Here is a 20,710-nt window from a genome sequence, read left to right as displayed (position 1 = left end):
ATGAGGCTTAGAACCAGGAGGAAAATGATTTTTGTATCTTTCCTCACCTGGAAATTCACTTTCTTAATCGAAACATTTTCATTAATACTTTTTCCTGAAAGAAAAGTTTATGAACAAAGTATCAGAGGGGTAGCCGTGTTAGTCTGAATCTGTAAAAAGTAACAGAGGGTCCTGTGGCACCTTTAAGACTAACAGAAGTATTGGGAGCATAAGTTTTTGTGGGTAAGAACCTCACTTCTTCAGATGCAAGAAGACCCACGAACGCTTATGCTCCCAATACTTCTGTTAGTCTTAAAGGTGCCACAGGACCCTCTGTTACTTTTTATGAACAAACACATTCAAAAACTGATCACCGAGTCCCACAGTTAGTGAAGTCAACTGAAGTTCTGCCTGAGTAAAGGCTACAAGATTGGACCCTTCATTTGCCCAAGAAATTCTATTCTTTATGGGCCTAATCCAAAGCCCACTGATGTCAATGTAACCAATGCTTCCCACTGCTCTAGATGTTTGATCATTTTTCCCCATTAGTTTGCTCAGGATAGACGTTAGGCTGATGGAATGGTAATTACCAGAATCACTCTTTTCCTTTTTTTGAAGATCGATACATTTGCTTTCCTTCAGTCTCTTGGTCCCTCGTCCATTCTCTATAATTCTTCCAAAATAGTTGAACAAAGATGCTAAATTTGTTTATTTAAAAATGAACATATGACATGTTTAAAGCTAGTAAGCACATCAGCTGTAGAGCACAGTTGTTACACAGTTTACCTCGTTTTTGTTTTTAAATTTCCTATGTAGAAATCCAATAACATGAGCCAAATTCAACCTTGGTATAACTCAGATACCAAGGTTGAATTTGGTCCCTATACTTGGAGGAAGCTCTCTTTCTTGTTTGCTGCTAATATTTAAATATCATTCAGGATTTGAGAGAATTTTAAGAAACTTAAGGTGTGATGAATCTCAGTTAGCAGCAATTTTTAAGAGTGGTTCTACTCAAGGTACATTTACACCACAATTTAAGGTGTAATTGTAGAATAGGTAGGTGTACCCAAGCTAGCTTAATCTAGCTAGCGTAGGTAACGTCAGTAGTGAAGATGCAGTAGCATAGACTTTAGCACAGGCTAGCAACCTTAGTATATACCCAGGCTACCCAGTGGCTTATACTGAAACGGCTAGCTTGTGCTGAAGCCAATGCATCTTCACAACTATTGAGTTAGCTACATTAAAGCTAGCATGGGAGGCATATCTGTGCTATAATTACACCTTAGTTTGGGGTTGTAGCCTTACTGATGGATGGGTGTATTGATTACTGCTAAATCTGTTAGAATGCATTGGTTAAAGATTCAGTTTTCTGAGAGCTCCAGCATCAGGAATATTATTAGTATTAAGAGACCCTAGGAGCACATGAGAAATAATTCTATTTTATGAAAAGTTCCTTTATTAACAAATTCACTAAGCAGACCAACAATCCCACCAATGCTAAAATACAATAGCGATAGAGTGCAAAGTGTTTAGCCCTATGACCAGCATCACTCACATCTACAGCTGCCATCCTGGCATCTGCCCATGTGTTTCTTCCCTCCTGGAACACAGGTCAGGCAATACCCTTTTATCCCAAATTACACTTACACCTAATAATGCTCATACAACTGCATAAGGATGTCGACTCCTTTTTCCTTATTTGCACTTCCACACCCCATCAACTTTGGAGTACTCCGTTTTTCCCAGGTCATTGTCTTAGTTCCCCTTATTCTCATTAGCATCTATGTAGACAAGTCCCCACAGCAATCTGCTGTTACTGCAGAATTTCTCATGATGTTACAATTGGGTGTTTTCCCGGTCTGGACTGATACACTGTAGCATATTTTCCAGAATATCACCCATTAGCACATTCTTTACAGTAATCTTGTAACTTTACTGATACAAGGTTATTCCTGAGTTACTACTTATGTCAATCCTCCTTAGGCCTAAACTTTAGGCCCTAAAACTTAGTGTAGCTAAGTTAAAATCTTACAGGCCACAGCCTGTAGGCCTTGCATTACAGCCTTATTTTGCTTATGTATCTAATACACACTCATCACTGCTTGTCAAACTTATTATCCTATCCTACTTAAACCTATTCATCAAACATTAAACAAACTTAACCACAACAATAAATCCCCAATTAAATGAAATAATTGGCTACATGGTATATAGATATTACCATCACAGAAGTTACCATCAGATAGCAAAGTACACCTCTACCTCGATATAACGTTGTCCTCGGGAGCCAAAAAATCTGACCGTGTTATAGGTGAAACCGTGTTATATCGAACTTGCTTTGATCCACCAGAGTGCGCAGCCCCGCCCCCCCAGAGCACTGCTTTACCACGTTATATCTGAATTTGTGTTATATCGGGTCGTGTTATATCGGGGTAGAGGTGTATCACCTTCACACTCCAAAGATTTGTTCCATGTTTGTATTCAGACTCTCTGCTACTGACTAGTGGGGTGGGGGGGGACAAAAACGATTTGATTTGATTACTCCTGATTGCTCTGCAGAGACAACTCCGCTCTGGGAGAGGGAGCTGGATTCTATTCTGACTCATACATCCCCAGTAACATTGCTAACTAAGTTTCAATGGCAGGATCTTTATAGTTAGTCTTTCCTCAACCAGAAAGGACCCAGTCTCAAAAGGACTTTGAGATTCAAGGCTGAGTTTGCAGGGCTGCTGCGGGAGTGAAAGGATGGAATCTTTGTACTTGTAAGCCGAGCATATTTGATCTGGCATCATTAAGAAAAAGAAATATGGGAACCCTCAATGTCATTTCATAGATTCCTTTTCAGAGCAGATCTTCACTTCAATGGCATCCATAGGAACTCTGAAGAGCTGCAGTAGAGGAAACAACCCTTAAATCTGCCTCCAGAAAAGTGATGCACTTATTCCTATGTAAAGTAGCTGAGATTTTAGCATGCTTTTGAGTATCCTTTAAATTACACAAACAGGGAAATACTTGCACGTATGTTACACCTATGAACAGTAGGCCAAATTCTGCTCTCAGTTAAACCAATGAAGTTGCACAGGTATAGGTAGACTTTGTGGGATGCCCTCTTTGGATAAAAACAACAAAGAGTCTGGTGGCACCTTAAAGACTAACAGATTTATTTGGGCATAAGCTTTCGTGAGTAAAAACCTCACTTCTTCGGATGCATAGAGTGAAAGCTACAGATGCAGGCATTATATACTGACACATGGAGAGCAGGGATAGTGTGTAAAGAATGAGGTAATATAGGTGTCTTTGTGCTACTAAATAAGCTACACCTACTGTATTAATGCACTTGTTAGTGAAAGATATAGATATAATTCCAAATTACGCAAGGAATATTTAAGCCTTCACTCTCATGATGTATTATGGCTATTTATTTGCATTGTGGTTGCACCTAGAGGGTACAATCAGGACCTCGTATTGGTAGGCACAGTACACACAAAATAAAATAAAATAAAATATGGTCCTTCCCTTATAGAATTTACAATCTAAATGAGTCTCAAAATATTTAAAATCCTTATCTGCCCTCCCCAGTTTTGGGGAACTATGCATGTGCATGTGTGTACTTATTTATTTTATACAATTCAAGGGAAAAATTCTGCCCCTCATCCCCACTCCATGGGTATGGAACCTGTATGTTTCATGGGTACACAGACTAATAGGTTATAAGGCCAGAAGGGATCACTGTGATCATCTAGTCTGACCTCCTGTATAACACAGGGCGTAGAACTGCCCTGAATTAATCCCAGTTTGAACTACAACATATTTTTAGAAAAACATCCAATCCTGATTTCAAAATTGCCAGCGATGGAGAAGATTTGGGCAAAAATTTATGAAAAACAGGGCAACAATCCATGCCCAAAAATATCTTACATTAATTCACCCTTATGTACCCTCAAAGTCAAAATGGCAAAATATAACTAAATGCAAAACCATAAATATTGAACACTCATAGATCAAGAAATGCAATGGTAGGCCCCAATCCACCAAAAGCCCTTCCAGTATATGTTTAACTCTGAGCATGTGACTTATCTTTTTGACTTCAAGTTAAGCATGTCCCCAAGTGCTTTGCTGGATTGGAGCCTTAAGGTTTAACATGGAATTTTCTTTTTTTCCCTTTTGTATATATTTCTGTCTAGTTATATGATTATATACTGTTCATCAAAAATATGTAAACTTTTTCCTAGAAGTGTGCAGCATTAATGTTGCATGAATGCAGGTTTCTGCATTTAATTTTGTAGGGTTTTTTCTAATTATTATTTAGGAGAAATAAAGGATGGGAGAAAAATTCAAAAGACCTACAGGCTTCAAAACAATGCAAACTAGCAAAAAACTCCACTGTGTATTCCCAGTATAAGATTTTCAAGCACTCCTAACTTGCTTGAAAACCTGGAATCGGCCCTGCATAGCTTGGCAAAGAGAACTATTCCCATCCCAAATTGCAGCTTTCAAACCTCACCCATTTTGCTGTATGCCACTTCAAAAATAGTAGCAATAATTTGTATATAATGGGAAGAACATGTTTTTCAGTCACTTAGAACACCGCCCTCCCCCCCTTACCCTGCAAGCCTTCCCACCAAGCCACCACCCTCACTTTCGTCATAGCCTTCCTAAAGATGCATTTCTACTAGGAAGCTACAAAAAGTGAATTAATACATTAAACTAAAACCTACTTTTAAAAACCCTCTTCACTACAACCACACAGACACAAATTGTGTTTCCATATGATCCTATCTATGAAACTACGTCCAACACCACCCTGCTAGCCTCTTGTCTGTACTCACCCTCAATGTTATGTCATGTCTAAATTCTTGACTAAGTCCTTGGGGCAGAGGTTTGCCTAGCTATCAGTTTTGGGAGAGGCCTTGCATGCTTTTGGACACAATACAAATAATAATTATCAACAACTCAAAAATAACTGAACCATTTTTGTTCAAAATTTCAGCTGAAAAAGTGAACGTTACAATTACCTGAATACATTTACAGAAACTATCTTGCAATCTCGTTTATAGTGGTACAGCAGTTGCTGCCTCTCCTGATAGGATATACCACCAGGAGATGAAATATTCATAAATCCAGGTGCATGGAGTTTTGAAATAAAAGCAGTCACATTTTTTTTAAATTTACTCCCTTCTGACCATCTCCAAACCACATTGACATTTCTTTAGAGAACGAAATAGATTTCACACTACCAAAGTAAGCCCTTTGCTTACAAAAGTGGAATAGTAAATAACTAAAATTGCCCTGAAGCAATATTGAATTGGCCTTTTCTGTAAGATTTATCACCTATCCATCTATATTGTATATATGTACAGTAGCAGTGTCTCACATCTAATTATGCTTATAATTGGATTCAGTTAAGACACTGACAAATTCCAAATATAATAGCATAATTGAACATGCATAAGCAGATAATGCAAATTATTATAGATTACATACTTCTGATATTTTAGACCTCTGTACTTCCTTTCACTTTACCAGTAAACAGGCAATGGAGTAAGTCTGACAGAATTGATTTATTTTTCAACCTATAATGCCCTACTTTAAAATCTCAGGAAGGTGGTTTCCAAATTTTTCAGCTATTCAGGAATCTTGACTAATGTGTTGAAATCTATTGACCTCACATGGGGGAAAAAAAATCAAATAGGAACCAGCATGTATATCCTCTTTGAACTTCCTCTTACAAATTTCAGACTCAAGAAAAAGGCTGAAAAGGAAAAACATTCTTTTCTATAAACATTAAGCTTTATGGAACAACCACGTTCCAGCCTCAAATTAAACTGGAGTGTTTAAAATATACTGTTTTTAAATTGTCTGCAATAATAATGCCTTCATTATTTCTAAAATACAGAGGTAAAGTATATCCAGAATGGTAATGTTTGTTTTTGTTTCAAAACACTTTAGAAGAATCCAATCAGTGAATACTTGACTCACATAACTCCTTTGTGCTGAGAAGAGAACGAACAGTTTCAGAAAAAACACATGAGGTCTTTGTTTTGTTTAAAAGGCAGAACAAAGGAAAATGTTTTACAAACAAACAAACCTAAAGAAGCCTTTTGAAATGTAAATACATACCAGGGTAAAATAACCTTTTCTCTTACTGAAAAGAAAGAAAGAAAGAAAGAAAGAAAGAAAGAAAGAAAGAAAGAAAGAAAGAAAGAAAGAAAGAAAGAAAGAAAGAAAGAAAGAAAGAAAGAAAGAAAGAAAGAAAGAAAGAAAGCCAATGTCCTTCCTCAGACTTCCTGTGTTTCACACTAGTTTCCAAATGCATTTCTTCTCATGCATTACCTGCCATATCCATAAAGTCTCTAAGGACTCAATCCTGCAAGGTACTGAGTGTCCTCAATTCCTTTTGACTGTACTAGTAGTTGAGGCCATTCAAGTACCTTGTAGGAAGTGCTCAGAACCTTGCAGTATCAGGTCCAAAGTTAACTTCCCTGCTCCCAGTGTCCTCTTAACTCTATTCAGACACTCTTTCTTGATTTCAAATCCTTCCAAAATGCACAATTTTATCCTGTTCAGTGGGAAATTTAACACTTAATACATCACTTCCCAAACACACAATTTTTTTCCTTAAAGACCAAGCTTTTCACTTTATTATTTTTTTAATTTACTAACAGACCAGTTGAATGACTATTATTTCTCTTTGTTACATTTTGTCTAATGTTTTGCAAACCTTTTTGCTGCTTTGGATATCTACATGCTACATACTCTCAAAGTTTGATCCTGTACTGTTGAAATGGAGTTTTGCCATTGAGTTGTATGGGAGTTGGATCAGAACCTGAGAACAAAACAAACAGCTCCAGAGTTCAATGTTAAAGCATTCTACTTTTCAACAGATCATGTAACTGTCCATCACATTAAGGAAGTGATCCTGTTTAAGGAGCACGATTCTAATTTCTGACAATCACATAGGGCAGGTCTACACTATGGGGCTAAGTCGACCCAAGTTCTGCAACTCCAGCTACATTATTCACGTAGCTGGAGTCAACGTACCCTAGGTCAACTTATTGCGGTGTCTATACCACGCTGGGTCGACGGGAGAAACTCTCCTGTCAACTTACCCTATACTTCTTGTTCCAATGGAGTACCGAAGTCAACGTGAGAGCAATCAGTGGTCGATTTAGCGGGTCTTCACTAGACCCACTAAATTGACCCCTGGTGGATTGATCACCACAGCGTCGATCCACGGTAAGTGGAGACAAGCCCATAATTATGAAACTGTTGACAAGGGCACACAATTAAAGCAAATTTGCCATCCACATGACACAGATTTTCAAATACAACATCTTATCTCAGTCAAATATTTAATTTAAGACAATGAATGCCACCAAACTAAAGACTATGCTTTCCTTTTATCCCTAGAGCTAGGTTTCAGGCAGGGCCAGCTAGAGGCACCAGCACAGCAAGCAGGTGCTTGGGGTGGCCAACGGAGGGGGGCGGCACATCCAGCTCTTTGGCAGCAATGCGGAAGTGGGTCCCTCAGTCCCTCTTGGAGGGAAGGTCCCACCGCCAAACTGCCACCGAAGAATGAAGCGGCGAGGTAGAGCTGCCGCCAAAGTGCCACCAATCGCGGCTTTTCCCTCCCCACCCCCCCCGCTGCTTGGGGGGGCAGAAACGCTAGAGCCAGCCCCAGTTTCAGGCAAGTGGGATAATGTGCCCTTCACCCCTTGAAGCCACAGAAGGCTTTCAAAAGACGATGAAATCATGTGAACACACCTGAGGGCTTCTCTACACTATCACACGGGGTCGATCTAAAATACGCAACTTCAGCTATGTGAATAGCATAGCTGAAGTCGACGTACATAGATCTACTTACTGCAGTGTCTTCACTGCGGTAAGTCGACAGCTGTCCCATCAACTCTGCTTGCGCTCCTCGTTCTGGTGGAGTACCGGAGTCAACAGGAGAGCGCTCAGTGGTCGATTTATCACATCTATACTAGACGCGATAAATCACCCCCCGCTGGATCAATCGCTGCCTGCCGATCCGGCAGGTGGTGTAGACAATATATACTTGAACATTCTGTCTCCCTCATTTGCTTTCTTTTTGTATGGAAATGAGTAAAATTCTGTGTTAGTTATAAAAAATTAGGGTCAAGTTCTGTATTGCAGGTGCACTACAGCAGGAAGTGTGGAAGGGTGCTGAGAGCCCCTTCCCTGCTCTTTATGCTCCCATGCAAGAGTCGTGATAATAGGTCCTTCCTGAGTACAAAAATGGGGAGCAGCATGGCAGACAGCATTCAGCACCCCAGAAAGGAAACACAGAGGTGGGACAGGGGGTCATTCTTGGCCCCACTCCTCTGCACACTGGGAAGTGGCTTTAGGAGCATGGTACGCTTTTCCCAAAGGTATGGCAAGGGTTATCAGAAAGCATGCTTCCCCCAGCATCTCTGAAAGCATTGGACCCATTTGCAGCCCAGTCCCCACATGATCTTTCTTTTTTCACTCATAATGGTATATGTACTGTTAATTGGGGCTGTGAAGAACCTGTTTTACAGACTCAAACAGGCATGTAGACAGCTAAATGACCTAAGCTGTGCCAGCAAATAACTGAGGGTAGAGAACACAACTGCTCAGAGCATCCCCAGAGATGTTCAAGCATGGGCATTTACACATTAAAATGTATCATTAATTATTGCTAGGGTGACCTAATTCAAACTATATACAGTAATTATAATGTTCCAAATCATCAGTCCCATAATAATTTTAGAGTCATCTTACCCTGATCACATCAGTATTTCTTCCACCTTTGCTTATGCACACACCCTGCTGTCTGGGACTCTGCCGGTCTGCCTGATGGACTCTCTCTATATTGCTTTATTCTGGCTCCTATAGGACAAGGTGTACTAATAATTAGAAGTCTAATCCTACATTTCTTGTGCAGTCAAACTTCCAGTGAAGTTGAATGGGAGTTTTGTGTATACAAGAAGTGTAAGACTGGCCATGAATGGAGACTCACAGTCCCTATTCGTGTTGATTTACTGAAACGAAATACAAGTTCAGATAACACAAACGTCAGAAAATTGACATACACATGCTAGTCTCTACCTGCCAAAAAGTGATGTAAGGCCTTGAAGACTTTACCAGGCCTTAGGTCCAAAATATGACTGGGTGTCTTTCGAGAAAACATGCTATAGCGCAAACAGAAGTTGTGGGCTTGATGCAGAAGTTACTAGATGAGGTTCTATGGCCTGTGTTGTGCTGGAGGTCACAAGATGATCATGATGACCTCTTCTGATCTTCAGATCTTTGAATAAAACAACATTGCTCTACTAGATCACACCAGAGCATATTTTCACAATACTCACTTGCGCAATCCCTTCATTACTGTCCTATCTTCTGCTCAGGGCACTGCTCAAGTAACAGCGCTTTATGCTGTGGAGACCTATGGAGGCTGAGGAAACAAATCCTTCCCTCTAGGCCCAGCTGTCAACAGAACCTCTCTGCAGCTGCTCTATTCCCTGAAGACTGAATGGATGGTGGACTTGAATAGTCTTATATCCACTGGCCCCAGCTCCTGCCCCTCACTACCCCCTCTGCAGTGGCATGCAGAGAGCTCCCACAGAGCAGTGCTCTGCAAAGTACAGGGGAGGGAAGGATGCAGATCTCTGTAAAGATTCCCCAAACCTTGCACTTTTTCCATGTGTATTTAAGCAATAAAACACTAGGGCAAACACTCTGAAGCCAGAGACTATTAGTCAGTCACCAGTTGATGGTTTCTTTGGGCCTATTCCTCAGGTGTCCCAGAACACTGCTTGTGCACTTAATGGGGAGAGAACATAGAGGATTTTCTGGGTCTGCCTGAAGCTGGTTTGGACCCTGGCACAACTTAAAGAAGCCTCAAAGCTGCCCTCTAAGTTCTGTTGGCCTCAACGTTTAAAGATATAGTACGCCCTCTGCACGAAACATAATGAAAAAGTTGGTGTAAACTGACTGACTCAGCAGAAGAAAAACACCTAGCATCTAGCAAGGTCTTTTCTGCCTGAAAAAATATTTACAACAATACAGCAAAATAAAGTCAATATAGGCAGATAAAGAAAGAGACTAAGACCCGTAGTCTCTATATTAATTTTTGTTAGAAACGGACTCAAATTTGCATTTTACTACATTAAACTTTATATTAGTCAATTACCTTCCCATGTAGGAGGTTCAAGACATTAATGATTTCAAATGAACGATTTTTTTATTCTTGAGGAAAAGTTGATCTGGCTTACTATCATACTGTGGAATCCCTCCACATTAACTTTCACCCTGAGACTAGCAGAAAGCATTACCCCTTCACATTTAATAGTATGTAAATTTAGCAGATATTGCTCAGAAACTTAGTTTGCTTTTATAATGAAAACCCCAACTTCTAACGAATTAAACACTCAGAGATGAGGTACATTTGACCCTGGGCTCAAGTATTTTAGGATTATTGGGATCACACAGGATTTTGGTAATGGATACAGAGCCTTGTTCATAAGTTTTTATCAGGCCCCCATCAGCAGTGACCAAAAGTCATGGCCATATAATTTGCCACAATTTGGTGATCTCAGCCCAGATCCCAGTGGACAAGTATCTCAGAAAATAATTGGTATCTTTGATAATGGTCTCAACAGAAAGACCAATGACTGTATAGGCAAGAAGACTGAGCTATCCTTTTGCTGCCAGAGGTGGTAACTTCAGATCAAGGCGGCAACTCACTGGTACTGGAGGAAACTTGCACTTGAACTACCAGTACTGTCCTTGTTCTGTGAGTAAATCGAGGACTTAGTTTTCCAGTGCTATCAATCTTGCACCTTTTTCAAATATTCCAGCTGAAACCAAAATTAAGACGACGGTCCTGTTAAATCTAGTCTTCTCATGTCTTGTTTGTTTTGGCACCAGGGAGGACTCCTACTGTTTTGATGGGTCTATGATCCAGTATCTTTTACCATTTCTGAAACTTGTCATGTTATCAGAGGTCACCGCAGTCAACGCACGGCAACTGTACAAAAGAGTGAGCTTCCCCCATCCCAGCATTTCTGATCCTGTTTGTGCCAACTCTAACAATAAAATACACACATTAAAAACAGATGTTCATAAAAATCTTACACTGTTTAGCAGACTATTTTCCATGCATGCAAAAGATGTCATACTAATCAAGGAAAGCAAACATTAAACTTTGTTTGTGAAAGTTTGTATTGACTGGTGAAGGCAATACTTTCTTAATCTGGTCACACAGCAAAACCATGTCTTAATTTTTTCATGAGAATGAAATGCTTAGGAAATATGCTAGACTGAGAGCCCTGACTATTTAAAGTGCAGTTCTACCCCAAAAAGTTGCTATGTAAAAAAAGACATTTTCTTATTAACAGAACCACTCCTTGAGTGTTAAGTCAATAAGCTCATTGTAGTAACAAATATAAATTTTTACCGCACCTCAATCCTGGGAGGCCCACAGAACAAACACAAATGTTGAACAAGAAGCGAACTATATTTACCTAATCCATTCAGCTCTACAAACCTGTGCGAACCTATGGAAGTAATCAGTATGCACAGGTGTTCCGAAAGCATAATGAATCTGATCCAAATCCATTAAAGTCAATGAGGAAAGACTCCCATTAATAGGCTTACCTAGATATAATGGAGAATCTACTTGAAGAGTGGAACTTTTATTACAGATGGCAATACACAAGAAGAAAAGAACCGATCTTAACTCTCAGTACCCATGTCGAATTTTCATGATTGACTGCTAGAAAAAGACATCTTTTCATGTGTAAGCTGAGCATTTTGATATGTAAATAATTGACACACAATAAACATAACCAATGCCATTTTACACAAACACTTTTCAAAGCAGAACCACTTGAAGCTCTCAATTCATAGTATAGAAAAGCAAGCGCTCTATAGCTGTACCAGTCTCAGCAATGACCCGGATGAGACAATATTTCAAAGTTCAGGGGGAGTGTCTAATTTTTTTCAGATTTGGCCCACTCATCCCTAATTTACAATTTCTTTTTGTAAATGCTTATGCAATACTTTCAAAATTGCCTACCTTAATTGCAGCTTCTGCTGCAAACTTTCCTAGAGTTTGTCCCACAAATGAATTTCTCTTCCTAAAGCAGCTTTTCCATTAATTTTCCAAACGTCTGGTCTTTCTCAGCTTCAGTTCATGAGCTATTTAAAAAAAAAAATTATACAATTTTGCTTAGTCAGCATCTGTGCTTTGAAGCACTCCAAGAAATATTTTCTATGGTTTCAATGATAGATTTGCACTCCTAAATTTTCCTTTCAAATTCAAAAACTCTAAACAGAACTCAGCCAAAACCACCCCCGTTTTTTGTCAAAATATGTGAAAATTGTGAATTTTGGATGGTTTCGATGCAAAACAAAAATCAGACCAACTTCACTTGAAACTGAGCCTATGTTCCCTTGAAAGATTTGTAAAACATTTTTATCTGGCTAGATTGGGTCTTTCTAATGTGCCTATCTCCATGGCTTCAAATATAACAATACTCTGCCTTTACTGAGGCTTTCTCGTATGGCACCTTCTAGCAGCGAAGCACAGCCTGCTGTTCAAACATAAATGAATCAAGTCTCAGCCTGTGAGTTAGGGAAAAAACTATCGTAATTTTACAGAAAGAGAAAATGGGGATCAGAGAGTTATGTGACTTGTTCAAGGTCACAGAGAAAGTCTGTTGGACAAGCAGGAGCAGAATTGAATTCTCCTCACACTCAGACCTGTGCTTTAAGCATAAAACCATCATTCTTACCTGTCTGCTTCAATATATACAACAGACCAACTCAGTCACATCCCTTCTGAATCTCCCTTTTGTAATGCACCTAATTTAATGTTCTTAATTTCTTCTCATGGTTATTGAAGATGTAACCAGATAACGACCTGCCAAAGCTCTCTCATTCCCTGAACCAAACTGAACCTGAACCTTATTTAAGTTTCTCCACTTTCATTAATTTTTAAGGGCAGTCTGGCACCCTCTCTTCTGAGTCTGTTTCCTCATTAAATTTTGTACATTATGGGCTGCCACTAATGAAAGTCCCAGACCAGAACGATTGAGGTATTTTGGAAGTGGGGATCCACGGAGCGGCTGCTGCATCTTGCCATTAGAATGTCATGTTGCCAGGAATAAAGCTTCACTCCAAAAACAACATGGGAAAGACACTGAGCCGCTTTCAAAAGATGTCAGCTACCTGTGTGGGAGAGCTCCATTGATTGCGCAAGACTGGGACCAGCACCAGTCATTGGGGCACTCCTTTGCTCACCTGCTCCCTCTTACCAGATCTGTAACCATCTGTTTACATTCTTGATCTCAGTTTCTATGCCAGTAATTTACCAGTACTGTACCTTTTTTTAATGGAGTACTGTGTCAAAAGGATTCTTGAGGTCAGGGCCGGTGGAAGGATGTTTCGCGCTCTAGGCGAAAACTTCCATCTTGCGCGCTCCCCGCCCCCCCGTCCCGGAGCCCCCTCTCTGAGGCGCCCCACCGCGCGGCAGCTCCCCTCCCCCCACCGAGGCACCCCCCTACCCCTGTCCCGCCTCCTCCCCGAGCACGCCGTCGGCGCTTCACTTCTCCTGCCTCCCAGGCTTGCGGTGCCAATCAGCTTAGGCACCACAAGCCTGGGAGGCGGGAGAAGTGAAGCAGCCACGGCGTGCTCAGGGAGGAGGCGGGGCAGGAGTGAGCTGGGGTGGGGAGTTCCCCTGCGTGCCACCCCCTCCCCCTTGCTGCAGGCAGCCCTCCCCACGCTCCACTGCCCCAGCTCCCTCCGCCTAAATGCTGGCGGGGACCAGGGCGACCGAAGATCCGGCCGCCGCGGTCGCTGCCGAAGAAAATGGCGCCCCCCAGATCCTAGCCCCCGCCTAGGACAACCGCCTAGGTTGCCTAAATGGTTGCACTGGCCCTGCTTGAGGTCCAGGTAAGCCATGTGATGTGCTTTGCCCTTATCTGCTCTCACATCTTCCCCAAAGAAAAGCAATCACATGTTCAGCACATCTTCCCTTCAGGAAAATTCTTGCCTACTCTCTATAATCAATCTATACCCAATCAACTGTTCTACTTCTTGGTCCCTGATTCTACAATCTTTCCGAGTATTGAAGTCAGACATGCAGACATAGTTTACCAATTGTTTCCTCGGCCCTTATATAATCTGCCAGGCACCACCTCTGTACCAATATGCATACGCCACATCTCCATCTGTACTAAAATCCTGATCTGTTCCTTTTCCAGCTCTTGACCTTGACTATTACAGTCCCCTTTTCTAGGGTCTGTCTGTGTCCAACCTCTGCAGGTCCAACATGCACAGACTCAGGGCCGGCTCTAGCTTTTTTGCCGGCCCAGGCAAAAATAAACAAACAAACAAACAAACAAAAAAAAAGGCGGACGGACTGCCGAAGCAAAAAAAAAAAAACGGCAGCTGCAGGGAGCGCGTGGAGGGCGGTCAAGGCAGCTTGCAGGGGGGTGAAGGGCGGCACCCACCCACTCCCTCCGCCCGTGGGCAGCCAGGTGCTGAGGTGCTGGCTCAGCCACTCCTTTAAAGACGGCTCGGCCGGGCCCGGCTCAGAGCAGCGCGGGAGGCGGAGGCCGGTGCAGGCAGCGGGGACTGGCGCGTCCTGGGGAGCCCAGGGGCACGGTGAGCAGCGGGGATCGCTAGTTCGTGGCCCCTGCAGGGCTGGGCTGGCCGCCCCAAGATTGGCCGGAATGCCGTCCCTTCCAGTGTGCCACCCCAGGCACATGCTTTCTCGTCTGGTGCCTGGAGCCGGCCCTGCACAGACTACTGCTATCCTCCTTCGGATATGTGCCAGGACTACATCATCCTCATTTTCACATAACTCTGCTGGCTACCAGTTCCATTCAAAATTATCCTCTGTGTTTGCTGAGCAGCAGCAAAGCTTCAGCATTACATTTGTCAGGGAAGAGGTCATGCGGAATTTAGCTTTGGACTCAGCCATTAGAGGTCTCTGCACTACAGGATAAATCTTGCCAAAAAGTGATGATCAGTTTTCAAACTCACAACAAAGAGAACTGGGAAAAGACTGTGGGGGAAATAGTGTTTAAGTGCAGATAGGTCTACCTGGATTGGAGTGATGGCGAAGCATCCACCTACTTCACAAGCACGGGTGGCAACTATAAATTCTTGGAAGTGTGATAGACAGTGCTGGAGAATGCTCAAAAGATGTGGATGCTCATATAGCAACAGCTGCCACCATGTTTTTGGCCCTGTGTTTATACAGCACTTACCACAGTAGGTTCCTGATCCATGACTAGGGCTCTTAGATGCTACAGTTATACAAATAAATAAATAAATAAATTCTGCACTTGGGAGTTTTTTTTGGGGGGGGGGGGAGGGGGAATCTTATTTTCTGAGCCAATCAATAACAAGGCCAGAAACCGGACATTCAAATAATGTAAGAGTACTGTCATAAGCTAGCCCTGCCTGACAGCAGACCACAGAATGACAGATATGCCTGCCTCAATGGCTCACTAGTCTAATTTGGGGTTAATGATTAAACATCTTTTTTTAATTAGTTGATTCAGAAATGTTCTGGTTCCCTCTACTTAAGATAAAAGGGTCCCATGTAACCCTTCATTAAAATACAGTCGATTTGAGACTCTTGGCTCACACTCAGGACATAAAACATTTAGGGCTAAATTCTGCCTGTATTCAAAACCCATGTAATCCAACCAAAGGCAGAGGGGTTGGCCGATGTAAGTCTGGGCAGAATTTAGCCCTGCCTGTGGGCCTGATCGCCTATTCCTACAGGAAAAACACAAGGGAGGGAATCTAAACAAGTAGAGAGAGTCTCTGCAAGGTCTCCGCTCAGTTTTTCCAGTTTTTTTAATTGTTCCACCAGAGGGACAGGCTTTGCCCACTACGTCCACAGATAAAGCAACAAAGCCCACCCACAACTCCTGGGGGATCTGTGGGAGGCTAGGGCCACCCATGTAAAGGCTCTGCATCTGCACTCAGACTCCCGCCTCCTGCTCCAGTAGAACCACACAGCCAGACACTCCCTGGCCAGGGCTAGCCAGAGAACCCCCTTAGAAGGCAGGTATTCACCACAGATGAGGGAGCGGGCCTGTCCATGAAAAAGTTATTCATTTGTGGTCCTGGGTTGCATGAGGCTGGTGTGGGGTACAATGCATATCCCCACAGTCCCTCCTATAGTCTTCTCACACCTCCTCTGCATTTTCTACTGTATCCCCCGCCACACACATATCAGGACCCACTGCAGGCCTGCCACAGATCCAGGAAAACATGGAGGAGTGCTGCTGCATGACTAACTTCACCCCCAATTCTGCATAGGGGGGAAGCTATATGCATAGGGTCCCCTCAACATAGTGATCTTTGGGTTATAATCAGACACAATATTACGGCTGTCATCCTTAGCCAGGCACAACTTTCACTGAATAAGTACAGACTACAAAACCAGTTTCTAAAGAAACAAGTCACATTTTACCTCTATATCCTTGAGAATAAAAGGGTATAGTTTTTGGCAAATACAGCAAGAGAGAGTCTTTAGTGTCTCTTTAAATCTTTCTTAATATATAAATGACACTTAAAAGTGCATTTTTATTGCAGTTGGCCCAATACCCAAGGTCACAACAAGTTGCCTCCCTAGTAAATGTCTTTTTTTCCTAACCACAAGGATATAAAATTCAGACCTTGAGATTTAAAAAACACCTTAAGTGTTAAAATAAAATAACCCTCAGGGAATAAGAAGTAAGACTTTGCATCAAAGAGAAAGCAGTCTCTTCAGAGACAGTGGGCTGGAAAAGTGCCAACGCTTGCAGTAACTTTGTACAAATGACTTTCCAACACAGCCTTTGAAAGAAAGGGCTCACTTTTTTACCCATTGGGGTAATCCAGGATAACAGCAAAACATAAACAAGAGAAAAGCAAACCAAATGAAGTATCCCAGCTAAAAAGCCAGGTGGAACATCATTTATTTGGGAATTAAAAACAGATGGCTACACACATGCAAGTGTATTTTCTTAGGGTGAGAGTCTTATCCGACAGTACGTAGTTAATATAAAGAGCACCATCTACTGGCATACAGAAATATGTAGCACTGTTCATAAGTTTGTTGGGGTCAATAAAGTTGTTATGGTTTCTTCCTGCAAGTCTTAAGACTTGCAGTAAGTATATTTAGCAAATGAAAGTAAAGAAAAACAGAGAAAAGATAAGAGCATTGTCTGTTTGGGAAATTATTGAACATTTAGAGCGATAGAGCAAACATTTGGAGCTAGATTATTCTTTCCAGGAACAGCCCCATGTGGGGTATAGCGCACATACACAGTCCCTCAGCCCAGTCTTCCAAGCATGCAGCTTTCAGAGAATGTCAGTGCCTGGAAGAAAGCATAGGTCTCTCACCTCTCCCTGCCTCTTTGTTAGATGATTTGCCCCTACAGGGCAACATGAAGGGAGCTTGTCCTGAGTGCACTGTAGTTGAGCCTGCCCTTGTGTGGGACACACGAGAAGGGAAAGGTTCACAGAATCCTTTCCCCCATCTTCCACGCAAGGGCTGGTCAATATTGACTCTTTAAGAAAGGGCAGGAATTTCCATCTTCCCCATTCCTTTACAAATGATCACTTGCTAACCCCTCCAGAGCAGCATGTATGGAACAGTAACATCCAAATCATTTAAAGCCACTAGTGAACCTGCCCAGGCCAGTACAGTTCCAATAAGGAACTTCGTAGCTACCTAAACTGCACAAGCTGCAAACATAGTGTGTGTGTTCTATTAACATTTCTGATTCAATGCCCAACCGGAGTCAGGAGTATGCTGTACACTTCTCCACTCTGAAGAAAAACCACAATCATTTGATTTTGATTTGGAATCTTTCCTCTTTCCTGTAGGTCCTGTGTACATTTCTTAGCTCATGTCCCTAAAAAGTGACGCTTTTTTTATCTTAAGCTCCTCTTTACCCACCTACCTTCTGCCTCAACAAGTAATGGTTTTCCTCTCCCAGCTTCCCATGCAGATGATGGTGCCAAGCACATATTAGATCACTGAAAAGTTTTCTAAAACAGTAAATCAAGGTTTATTTTTATTGGTTAAGGAAATGATGTGTGTGTGTGTGTGTGTGTGTGTGTGTGTGTGTGTGTGTGTGTGTGTGTGGATAGGTGTAGACTATATCACACACACAAACACATACACACAATTAATTTGCTAGAATTCCCTAGTAGGTTTTAAAAAAAAACTAAATTCTGCTCAGTGAGACTGTTTAATTGCTACATTAAACCTTGCTTGTGGCCAGATCATGTTCCTGCAGAAATTGATGCATGGGGGACTCCTCCATGCAGAAGAGGCTCAGGTGTCCCTCAGCAAAACTGACGCCCTTCACATGCCCTCTTCACAGAATCCAAGGGAGAAGATGGAGTCAGTAGAAGGGGAGGAAAAGACAACACAAAAACATCATCACTCTTCCAGCCCCGTGAAAATTAGTCAGAAAGGACAATACAGCCTCAGTCTGCATTCACTTTTCGACAATCCCCACCTCTGCCTCTAGATCTTTGGGGGGCCACCATACTCAGTGAGGAGTCCAGTGGAGTTATACTAGCAGGGGGAGAGAGGTTCAGAGCCATTGCTGGACATAGGACATAGACACAGATAGCCCTGGCCTCCTGCAGATCCTCCAGGATTTCTCAGCTTTAGGGGTATGTTTCCACTAAAAGGTGTGGAGAGCCAAGCCTCTCAAACCCTCTCCCTAAGAGATGAGGAGGGGGAATCTCTACAAAAAAATCCTCACAGGGATTTCTGGGTAAAAAGTCCCTTCCTGTAGGTTCCACAAGAAAGAGGATAATCTGTGACTTGCAATGAGTAAGAGAAGATAAAGGCTCCCCATTTCCAACATTGACATTTACTCTTTCATTCTGACACAATCCAGGAGACCACTATCCCATCCCTCGTCTTCTGTGTGTTAAAAAAAAAAAAAAAAAAAAGGAAACCTCCAAAAATATACAGCTAATTATTGTGATTATTCAACGTGCCTGAGAAAGGAACCACAGTCTCATCTCTCAAGTTCTTCTGGCTACAAAATTGTTCCCTCAGCTGCTTTGAATTTTCAAATGATCTTAGCCCAATTAAGATGATATAAAATGATGCAAGGACTTTAAACTGTTTTTATGGAGATATAAATTGAAACATTTCTTTTTATCAGCTAAAACAAAAACATACATACATACAGACACTTGTTTTAGGCTGAATAAATAAATGAGGCACAGTACACCAAACCTTACAAGAAATAAAATATGTTTTTATAAGGTGGAAGTGGTACATTGTAAACCGACTTTCCCTTGCTAAAATTCCCAAGTAGGAATTTTATGTGGCTTGTTATTAAAATGTTTAGTCTGAATAAGACTAAGGAAGAACTGACTCCTCACATGTTCTAAATGCAGCCTGTAAAATAGTTGAATCACTTATTTCTTCATGTGCCTTGACGTGGTCAAATTGTACCAAGAAACAGAACAGAACCGTTTAGAACACTGTTATAACAATCCCTCAGTATATTACATACACGATGAAAACAACATTGTCTCCATAAAATCTTATTGCTTAGGTTTTATTGGCAGAAGGGAGCAATAGCAGTGAATAATCTGGTTTGTTGGCAATTATGTATTTTTAATTAAAAAAAAATTGAACCACATCCAGAGATTACAATAGGTGTGATTAAAAATTAAAATACATATTTAAAAATAATCAGTATTTGTTTCCATACCAAATATATAGTTTATTTGTACATCAAGACTGGTCACTACTCTACAGATCAGAATTTGATGGGAAATTTAGAATTCTGGTACTACACTTATCAGTGATTCAGATGAGAAAGCAAGCTACTACTGGAATATTTCTTAGCTAACAAGATTTGGGACTGATTCATAGACTCTTGTTTGAACAAGCTATATGCTCCAGCCCTCTAGCTTCTTTATTCATGTCTCTGTTATTATATGTCTATAGTGAGGCAGAGTGGCCTCCCACTTAGCCAGAGGGGGAGGAACCACTCTCTGAGCCCAGGTGGGTGGAGCCAGGTCATGCCCACCCCTTCCCCCAGAAGTTGAGGTGGCACAGGAAGTACAAAGGGTGGGTCCTGGAGCCCAGTTGGGCTGCAGATGCTGGAGGAGACAGATGTCTTCTGCCTGCTCCTGAGTCTGGAGATGGAAGGGGAGCCCCACCAAGCTGAGGACTGGCCAGAGCTGCTAGAGCCGCCAGCCAACTGAAACACTGAGGAATCGTGGGGACTGTCACAGGCTATCTATCCCAGGGAAATGGAGGAGGGGAGGGAGTGGCCCAGGGACAGCTGACTCCAGTCTGGCCTCGTTGCTGCCTGAAACTCAGTCATTGTGTTGCGGCTGGATTCCCTGCTGACTCAATGGCAGAACACTCTGCCACTGTTCAGGCCCTGGGCTGGGACTAGGTGGAGATGGGTGGGCCCAGATCCCCCTACCCTCCTGCTGCCAACCTCACCCTTTGGGTGGCAGCCTCTCCACCTAGGCCAGGAGGCCTGCATTTATCTGCCGTCCACCAGAGCCAGGACAACAAAGCCCCTTTGATTGTTTAGTACTCTGCGCTGCCCAGGGCCTGCGCCCCTAAGCCTTTATTGCTGGGTCCTGCCTGAGGGCCGGAGCACACAGACTGCTTATTGCCTGCCCCGCCTGAAAGCCAGAGCCTCTTAAGACAATGAGTTTGCTCCACCCGCCACCGGGG

This window comes from Trachemys scripta, chromosome 6 (genome assembly GCF_013100865.1).
Source record: "Trachemys scripta elegans isolate TJP31775 chromosome 6, CAS_Tse_1.0, whole genome shotgun sequence".
Taxonomy (NCBI): Eukaryota; Metazoa; Chordata; order Testudines; family Emydidae; genus Trachemys; species Trachemys scripta.
Note: the sequence above shows the minus strand (reverse complement) of the source record.